This window comes from Cucurbita pepo, chromosome 10 (genome assembly GCF_057944985.1).
Source record: "Cucurbita pepo subsp. pepo isolate OVF chromosome 10, ASM5794498v1, whole genome shotgun sequence".
Lineage (NCBI taxonomy): Eukaryota > Viridiplantae > Streptophyta > Magnoliopsida > Cucurbitales > Cucurbitaceae > Cucurbita > Cucurbita pepo.
Genome location: NC_141807.1, coordinates 10,257,825 through 10,267,946, shown reverse-complemented (window position 1 = coordinate 10,267,946; position 10,122 = coordinate 10,257,825). Strand labels below are relative to the sequence as shown.

Below are 10,122 nucleotides of genomic sequence, written 5' to 3'. Positions count from 1 at the left end.
AGAATTTAATTCCAACCTATTATAATGGACAAACGCTTTATTAGAATCTATTGTAAGATTTCACTTCATCAATTTAAGTAGCATTCAACTACAACTATAAATATCAAATTCTTAAGTATTCATGAACAAAATCGCCTAACAATGTCTCTTGGAACTATTTACCAAAGGTGTTGGAATGAGCCGTGTGGAAGGGTTGCCTTTAGATGCTTTAGTACCAATTAAGGATGTCAATATCCTAGTAGTGCAGAATGCAGGAAGGTTCGTTGTTGAAAAGAATAACGAGAATAGTGGACATCGTTTTATCTACAAGCGTGTGGTGAACGGTCTGGTTGGTATGACTAGAGAACGTCGTCCTGGCATAATTTATATTATTGTGATAGAAGTTATAAATAACGATGATATCCCTTGGTCTTTTATTACAAAGGTGCATAACTTTCTTTTTGTGCATGTGATATATCCATCCCCACCTACTCATAAGCTCTCATCTTTTAAAGAAGTTCTCGAGTTCCTTGTCCACAAGTAGCAATACAACTACTAGAATGCTATCTCTACTTATAATAAGCCCTCTCTCTCTCGAAATATATGTGTGTGTGTTTGTGGATGTATTACTCTCTTTTATTAATGAAATATGGCATAGTCATAATGATATTATGAGTATCTTTTCTATCCCTCCCTTCCTTATTGCTATATAAAGAATATGAAGATTATAAGTAAAAGTGTACAAGTAATTTGTTACTTTTGAACTTAAAATGCTTATAATTCAATTTATCTTTGTTATCAACAATAATTATCAAACGGTATATAATTTTGTCCAAGTAAGGTCGCTTCTCATTCCCTGTATGATATCATAACACAAAATTGAGCGGAAGGGTTAACGATAAAATGATAACAAAAACCCATTCGTCGAACTAACTATAAAGGAAGGGTTGGTTGGAAACCATGTCTATACTTCTTTGCTTTAATCACAGGTAACTAAAGATATATAAGAACAACAAAATATGGCAAGCCCAGTCAAAACATAAACAATTTCTTGCCATGTTATAGTTAATGAATATGGTATGCACAAAGATCCGACGTCACACTTCATGATCCGTCGTCCATATCGTCCTTTGGTCCAATTCTGTCAAGCAAATGTTGCAGCAAGCAAAGAGTTTTTAATAAGTTCGCTATTGCAAAGAGCTCGGTTTAAAGCACAAATGTCTCTGATGTGAAAGGCGCACCAATTCAACGAGATTTAAGTAACCATGAATAAGACACATGATACAACTTGTAAACGAAACGATGTCCATGACTCTTGTTATTTTCTTCCACTACAAACCTTCTAGCCTCCTGCACTTTTTTGTCATTGACATCCTCAATTGAAATTATAATTGAAGTTTACGAATCGAAGAGAAAGTGGATCTGAGATCTACACGATTTCATTTTCAAAAGCTTCGCTTGCCTACGGTACTTTATTTAGGATGTGCAACAATACGGTCATCTCTCAACCGTGTATAGAGAATTCCTTGATCATTTCCTTGGCGGATAACACAAATGAAATCGCTTCCCTGACCGCCCATATTATGAGTCCATTCTTGTCTTGTTGGTTTGTGTACTATTCTATACCTCTCTCGATTGATAGAAAGATGTTCGGGAGCTGGGAGGGCCTATCGTGAGGGAACTTTCCTTTTCACGGTAGGCAAAGGTAAAGCGGGAGCTGCATATGTCCACGGTGATCAAGGCAGAGCGACTCCGTCTTTAAAAGATGTTGGTTTTATCGAAACTGTTAGATCCGCTTTCGTTAAAGAAAAAATAGGAGCTCTTGGTTTGGCCGATGTCAATTCGTATGGCAATGTGGACTCGACTCAAGATGAGGATTCCGCTTTTCATACTGCTGCTATGAGCCGAAAGAGCTGGTAAGCTATCTCTCTAAACGAAAGGAAAAAGCACGTATGCATTGACCTTGTTACAAGGGGCGGGGGCCAGCCAAAGAAGGTCAGTCGGACTAGGTTAGGACCCTTGATCCGGTTCAGCTAGGTTATTCCATGCGAGAATGTATGCGTATCGGTATCCTCTTTAGAACCGGTTGCTTCCTCTTTTTATTTATACGTTTGGAGAAACCTGCTAAGCCCTCCTTTCTAATCAGGTGTGATTCAATCTTTCAGCTCAAACTTTCCTATCGTCCGACGGAAAAGGTAGGAGTACGACTGCCTTTCCTTGTCCGAGCCAAGGGGTCATTTAGTTTCTACCAAAAAGTTCGCTATCTATTAGTTGCCGTAATCGAATGTATTTCTCATTTCATGTTAGCTCCTCTAAGAGCTTTCTGGTCTGTAGTAGACGAAACCTTGGACTTCTATTGAACTTATAGCATTACCTGGTAAGCTCGTCGTTGAGAGTTGGCCTTACAGGAGATTGAGCAGCCTTTCTTTCCCTATGTGGTATGCTTTCCCGCTTATCGTGCAACTAGCCAACTAGCCAAAGAGAGAGGGAGAGGGATCATGTCAATCATTTTGTATGTGCATTTTGTCCGTCCTGTACTTGTCTGCTTAGCTTTCTTACCCAACATCTTCGGTTTCCCCTGAACCAAGAGGTCCTGCTTATCCATACCCAATAGTCACACTTTCAGCCGAAAGACTGATTTTTTTCATAAAGTCGGTTCATAGATCTAGAAAGAATGAAGCTGCTTACAGGGATGGTTATGCGATACGTCTTTTCATACTTGCCTTTTATTTAACCTTGCTATCAACCTAGCCATTCTCGCTTGTTGCTTTAAGGGGTCTCCCCACTGTAGATTACTCGGATTGGTTCTCGAGTCCCTGTGCCAAAAAGGATGGGCGAGTTTGGTTTAAGTGTTCATCAATTGGGTGGATCCATATGCTCCGAGGGGGGGGGGGGGGGGTTGAGACGAGGTGTAGCGCAGTCTAGTCAGCACATCTATTTGGGTATGTTGTCCGCTAAAGGTTTTAGAAAAGTGGGTACAAATTTTCTACATAGGTCATCTGTGGTCACAATTCTTTTAGGTCACAATTCTTTTAAGGAAGATGCTCCCAAATAATCGGTGAACAATAGCCTTTAAAGAAGTTTCAGAGAGCAAAAAGAGGCAGAATAGAGAATAGGAGTGAGTCGTGCAAGAAAGAAGGAACTAGTAGGTTTAATTTGGGTTCGTTTGAACTAAAAAACGAACAAAAAATTTTCAAACGAACCCAAATTTAAGACTCATTAGCCCAAAGTCCATATGTGGTAAAAAAAAAAAACCTTCCGTGGCCCAACCCTTATTTGCAGTCCGCATCCAACCATTTCTTTTTCAACCTACACGTATGCTCCAAGCCAAACTCACGTAACTAGTCAGAAGATGTTGCCCACAACTGAACAGAAGACAAGTGTCACAATCGCACTCTTGTAGTAGTGAGACAATGATTATGTGACATTTGTTCTAATCCAATGAACAAGTCAACCATGCAAAATTTAGACTAAACGAACAATAGCAGTGTATGCTCGAATCACGTTTAGAAGAAATATTTTAGAAAACTTGAGCGAGGAAATACGTTAAAAACAATTTCAAATAAAGCAATGTTATAAGCTAAAAGTGAAGAAACAACAACTGGTCACGTTCTTCTATAGTAAATTTTGGGACATTTTAGTCCTGATGGGTGTAGATATGATTTTGAGGACTAATTATACACCCCGTATTGGCACAACAATAATAGTAAAGACCTATCTAAGATGAAACCAAGTAAAACATGTTTGGAATGAGCATGCCACCATGAACCACAAATCGTTTACAAGAATAGCTGAGACATCTAACATGCAGCCACAGGCAACATGCCTCGGCCAATCATGACCGCAACATCTGCCCTTACACAATTTGTCAATATCTCTCTCAACCGGCTCTTCATAAACTCAACGTTGTAGAATGAGGCTGACTTTAGGTCTCGCGATGCACTTCTAGATGATCTTAGTATTAAGGAGTCTTTTCCAACCTACTAGGAGCTATTGAAAATCACTTATCGGTTTGTTAACTCTTCAAGTCTTCTCTGTTGGTGTCTTTCCTACTTTCTTCGCTTGAAACAATTTCTTCTTTGCATGACGTCATACCACCTGCTGTTACTTGATGTTTTCTTGGTCAGAATAATAACGTTTCAAGTCACTGACGGATGAAGAGAAGGGTCGACCACGATAATTTCAAAGTAGTCTTTGGTTCTTGTTGCTTTGAACTCAAAGTTGCTTTGAAATTATCGTGGTCGACCCTTCTCTTCATCCGTCTGGATGGTATTTTTGGGTGAACATGTGTTGCTTTAGTGGTTTATTTTGTCTCCCTTCTTCAGTCGTGGTGTTGACTTGGTGTCTTTGCCAAGCATTTGAGTGATTAGTGACAAGAGCCTTTAGAGGTCAAATAAACCCGAACATGCCATTTTGCTATTTGTAGAATTCAACTAGCTCAGGCTCAGCCGCATGACATCTATTTGTGGTAGGCGACATAAAACTAATCTTGTGATTTATCTCTCTTGGTGGGGTTACAACCCAATATCTGACCTTCTTGTTTTGGGTCGTGGTGTTCATGTAGTGGCAATAAAGTTTTTGTTGAGGTTGGCATACTTAAGCTCCCCCTTTTCAAATACAACAATGGCAGCAAGTGTAGATTCATCATGGCTAAGATTCTTTCTCAACTGTACTATCGTCATCATTTTCACCCCGCTTGGTTGATGGATGTTTGTCTGAATGATCCTTGGGTTAGATTCCATTACTACTAGGCATTTTGCTAGGGGCATGTAAATGACTTTGTGTTATAGGAGGATGTCAATCCCTAATTATTTGGGCTCTAGAATGTTGGATATGAAGGCTGACTATTTATAGTAAAAATCTGATAGAGATATATATACTAAATAATTATATATAGTAGGCGGTTACATATAGTGAAGCTATATTTAATAAACTAAAATCATATGTATACCCATTAATCAGTGCTTCCTAAATGTACATTTCTCATTCTCTATATCCTCTCTTTGCATACCTAAAGTCATTAATACAAAACCATTAGTCAATATTTCTTCTTACATTTTCTCTATCATGTTCTTTGTGTTCATTTAGATCAAGTGTGTGCGTTGTTTTGTGATTCTAATAACTGGTATCAGAGCGAGGAGAGATTCACCACGAACTGTGAAGATAGAAAGTTCAAAGACTGGAATTGAAAAGTTTGATGAATTCGATATCAGTTTCTAGAAGATGCAGATTGAAGATTATCTATACAAGAAAGATATTCACGAACCCATTTTGGGGGTGAAGCTGGATACCATGACCACGGAGGAGTGGAAGCTCAAGGATTGTCACGCCGTAGGGTTAATCTGGTTGACGCTGCCAGGGAACCAAAGAAAGTACGATTGGAAAGGGTAATACTGACGTTTAGAGACCATCTCTAGTTTCTTCATTTCTAGTACCAAAATTTCATGGATTAGAGGTCTCGCACTGTGCAATGACAACTCTCTGTTTTCCTAAGGCTAGTCAGATATCTCATGACCACTCTTTTCCTCCTCACCATATCTAGACACTATAACGTTGATCCAGTATTGTCTTATATAGTTAACGTTCACTCTTTAACGTCCAAGGACATTTTATAACTACCACAAAAATCAAAACATACAATAAATTCATACAAGTTTTACAACATATCATATACTACAAAATAGGGTTAGACTGCTTACTTGGTCGCGGAGAGACGTGTCATCGAGTTGAGTCGTAGAGATATACAACTCTTTATCCTAAGAAAAAATCTATATAATTTTAAATCTAGCTGCTCTGATGCCAATCTGTCAAAACCCAAATTTTAATGGTTCAAAACTCAAATAGAAACTAAAATTGGGAGGGAAAACAAATAAAAATAAAAGTAAATTAATATAAAATAAGAAAATGTTGTAAAATTAAAATGAGATTGAGAAAACAACACAACATTAAATATAAAATTAAATTAAATTATAAGACCGTGTTGTTCAAATTTATCCAAACAGAAAAAAAAAAAGTGTTTGGGATACAATTAGAAAAAAAAAAGTACAAAAAAACTCGAAGACAAAGACAACCTAACGCTACATAACAACCCCATCTGTGGGTGCACAACCTTTGAAGGCTCCCTTATCTCAACGGTAAGTTCTATTACGAACCCATCCAAAATAATCTCACTTATGACCGCATCTCCTGACTTTAAACTGCTAGTCTAAACATGGTTTCTTCATGAAAGCTTTAGAGATAAATCTATCTTTACAAAAATATTTTTCTCTTAATTTATAATTAGTCATAAAAAGAAATAATTAGGTACAAATTTGGTTTAGAATTCAAAACTTTCAAATCTTACTATTCTTTAACGAGATTCAAATCCAGAATCTTGAACTCCTAGTACCTTAAATAAAGTTTGTCTCCTCTAATAAAACTGGAATTTCTCTTAAGATCATTAAATTCTTAATACAATTATGCTTTATCTTGAACACGCCAAACATGAAACTAAAGTGCGTTCAATTTAACTCCATTTTATTGCCATCTTGAATGATGTGTAGGGTATATTCTTGATTTACCTTAAAGTTCTTGTGACATGACAGTTCATATTAGTTAAGTTTTTTTTGCAAAATCACAAGTTAAAAGACAACAATGATGAACCTAGGTCTATTAGTCAATTCAAAGACAATTTCTTTCTCCATCTTATCGATAATAATAGTTCAACTAAATCCATATTATGCAAAGAAACAAGTTTACGACTCATAAAAACAACTACCTAAATTATGTCCTAAAAATTTGAAAACATAAGTTGTAGTTGATAATTACACAAAAATTTCCCTAAATCCATGAATTCGTGTCCAATTAGTCAATCCTAAAGATTGTAACTAGCATATAGTAATTGAAGCTCCACATGAAGTAATTTAAAGTTCCCCTTACCTAACTAAAGTTTATCTCATCTTTAATGAAGCATGAATTGCACTGAAGTTCATGAAATGCTTATAGACTCCAACTCTGAGTACTATTAATGCAATTATGTTTCATATGAGTTTGTCATAAATGAAACTAAGGTGCATTCAATACAACTTTATTTTCTTGTCATACGAGGCAAAATAGAAAAATTAAATCAAACAAACTGATGAACTGAACCGAATCAATCCAACCAAAATTGATTAGTTTGTTTCTTTTGTTGGGTTGTTGGTTTATTTGATAACCCTCGTATATTATCACAATTCAACTTTGGGTGTTGAAGAAAAGGCATTTGGTTTTTTGGTATAATTCTCACTTGGGGTGTAAGAGGTTTTGAGTTCAATTCTTGAAATGCCCCTATGTCTAAGTATTTTCTTATCTAAGGACTTCATATTCGAAATCAACGTTTATTAATATTTGTTTAGGATTTTTTAATGTAAGAATCGTGGGGATCGCTCGCTTCCGATGTGGAAAGTACGAAGATCGATACCTTGCATCTCCAAATGAATCGATCACTAAAGTTATGAAATAATGAGCGGAGATATTTTTTCATTATCTCTAAATATATTATTCCATCTTTCCTTATTTATGAAATAATGAGCTGTCACGACCCGATTTTCGAGGCTTCGAAGAATCGAACTCGTGACTAAAAGAACAAAATCGAAAACAAACAAAAAGAAAATAAAAGGAAAGAAAAGCAAAGTAAAAGGATAAAAATACCATTCAATTAAAACAAAAGAGAAAGAAGATTTGTTTCGAAAATATTACAAAGGAAATTGCAAATGTAAAAATGAAATACAAAATTAAAATCAAATATTTCAAATGGAAAATACAATTATGAAGAAAAATACAAAAGACTCTAAATATGAAAACGAACAAAGGACTCTAAAAGACCGACCAAGGACTGACGCTCCGGATCGACACCCCTCTGTGACCGCACAGCTCTCGAACACCTCCCCGTATCGACTGGTACCTGAAAAAAAAAAAGGGGAGAAAGGGGTGAGTATAAAAATATACTCAGTAAGCAGCCTACTTGTAGGCTCTTTTCGCATCCTTATCTTGGTAGGTAACCACGATCTTTCTCGGGTTTCTAAGGAGAGTGATCTAAGCTACAACTCTCCTTTCTGTATCATAAAAGGCTTGCCCATCTTATGCAGTGAAATGATCAGTGTCCTGAGGTGAGGCGCGACCTCATAAGCAAATCTGAGGGGATCGTATGGCTGGATCTGAATACGTGACTCTCTCTCTGAACATCATCCGTGGAGGTTAACTGACGACCCTCACACGGGACCATACATCCACAAAACGGGGTGCGACCCCCTATGTGCCGGTCAGCTACTGAATCATCCTAAGTGGCTCCACATCCCCCGCTCAGGGACGGGTTTCTACGGCCCAGGTGTCCTGTTCAGAAGACCCCTTAGCTATCACCACTAGGCCTGGGCACCTGTCACACTTCCCTATCCGGATCTGCAAAGCTCAACGATCACCGTACCGGAGCTCTGTCTCGACGGTATGGTATCGGAGGAGAGAGGGAAGTGGAGGTTCTGATGACACTATCTTCACTGCTCAACTCTAACGGGTTACCTACAGTTACCGTGGTGACCTATTATTCTTTCTAGGGTGGAACTTGGTGCCTTATACTTAGATTCGTGTTTCTCTAGGATTCTCGTGCCTGGTGTCACAAACCTATCGGGTTTGAAATTCTGGGTTCTGGTTCCGCCGGTAATCATTTCGCGGGTCTAATTGCACGGTATTCTAGAGGTCCCCCAATCTATGGTCTCGTCTAGCCTACCTAGCCATATGCGTCCTAATCTAAGCTCATAATTTCTTCCTATTCATCAAGAAAGATAATATAAGCAATCATCATACAATAGAGTTTACACGCAGCAGTTCATGCAAAATTGTCAAACATGCTCAACGGGAAGATAACGTCCATCTTTACCCGGAGCGCAGATTTCATAAGTTTCCAAACCTCCTCATGCATACCTACATTATCAGAGTCTCAACCAAAACAGATTTAATACACATTTTGTATCTAGCTTTCCATAATCATCTTATATTCGCAGTTTCTATAAAAACACGCTAAGTCCGGCTAGCTAATTTCATAGGTGGTAGCATGCATGCTTGTTCCTAGCGGTTCCTACAAGTACTGCTCGTGGGAATCCAAATGGCTACTTACTTGGTCGACGCGTGCCTTCCCGAGTTCGAGTTTTCTTGACGGAATGGATTCCAACAATTCTGGAATTTTCTTCACAGGTCCTAATTCACATAATAATAGGGTCAGCATCAAAATCGGGCCGGAAAACAAGCAAACAGAGATCGAACGAGAAGAAAAACGGTGCCTCACGCGCCCTGGAAGGTTACTACGCGCGCTTCCTATGCGCGCGTGCCCTACGCGCTTCTCCCCCGCGCAGGCGCGGGTCAGAGGTGCCGGGTCAGGCGCTTCGCGTGCGGCGTGGGTCGGGCCGGCCGGGTCCGCACGCCTAACGCGTGCCCGCTGCCAGGTGAGGACGCGCCTCACCAGCCAGTGATCGACACGTGTCGATCACTGTTTCCGCCGCTCTCCTCCGCACGCCGACCGACGCGTGGCGGCCTCCACCCTCTCTCCTGCTTCATTTTTCCGGGTCTCTTTTCCGTTTCGATCTATTTTCTTCTGATTTTTTTATCTCCCAATCCGTAATCCGATTCGTTAAATTTTCTTCACGAAACTTGTAGACCTCATATTCTACTTCTACAATATATTTTTTCTTTATTTTTTTCTTGCACACAGGACGAGTTAAGGCCGTCCAAATATACAGAAAAACTCACATTTTCTATTTTCGATCGCTCTACCCGAAGTCAGACTAAACTCTGATTTTCGTCCGATTCTCGTCCAAGAACTTCAAGAAACCTGTGAGAATCTTATTTTAGTCACATACCTCAAAAACTCCAGATCTAACGCTCATGAACTCCTCACATCTAGATAAAATCGAAATAAGAAGTTCGGAACCTTACTTTGTCCGTTCTCGGATTTTCTTGCCGAAATGAGTGGATTCCACCACCCGAACTCCATTTTCAGCACTGAGAGAAGTATTTCTTCGAGGTTTCTTGCCTTGGATTCGATCTCCAATGGCGATTTGTCATCTCTGTTCTTCCTTTCTCCCAAACCCTAACTTCTTCTCCTTTCTCCATTCTCTCTCTCTTTTTCTTTTCTTT

The 10,122-nt window shown here is 38.8% G+C and overlaps 1 long non-coding RNA gene across 2 annotated transcripts; it reads right to left on the bottom strand.

The window, feature by feature from the left end:
* Nucleotides 1–7,630: 7,630 nt before the first annotated feature.
* On the bottom strand, nt 7,631–10,122 carry LOC111781770 (uncharacterized). Of its 2 annotated transcripts, XR_015422626.1 has the most exons (4): nt 9,922–10,122; nt 9,736–9,817; nt 9,107–9,186; nt 7,631–7,900 (listed from the first exon to the last, which is right to left on the bottom strand). It is a non-coding gene; the product is annotated as an uncharacterized LOC111781770 (long non-coding RNA). The 2 variants fall into 2 exon arrangements; XR_015422627.1 differs by lacking the exon at nt 9,736–9,817.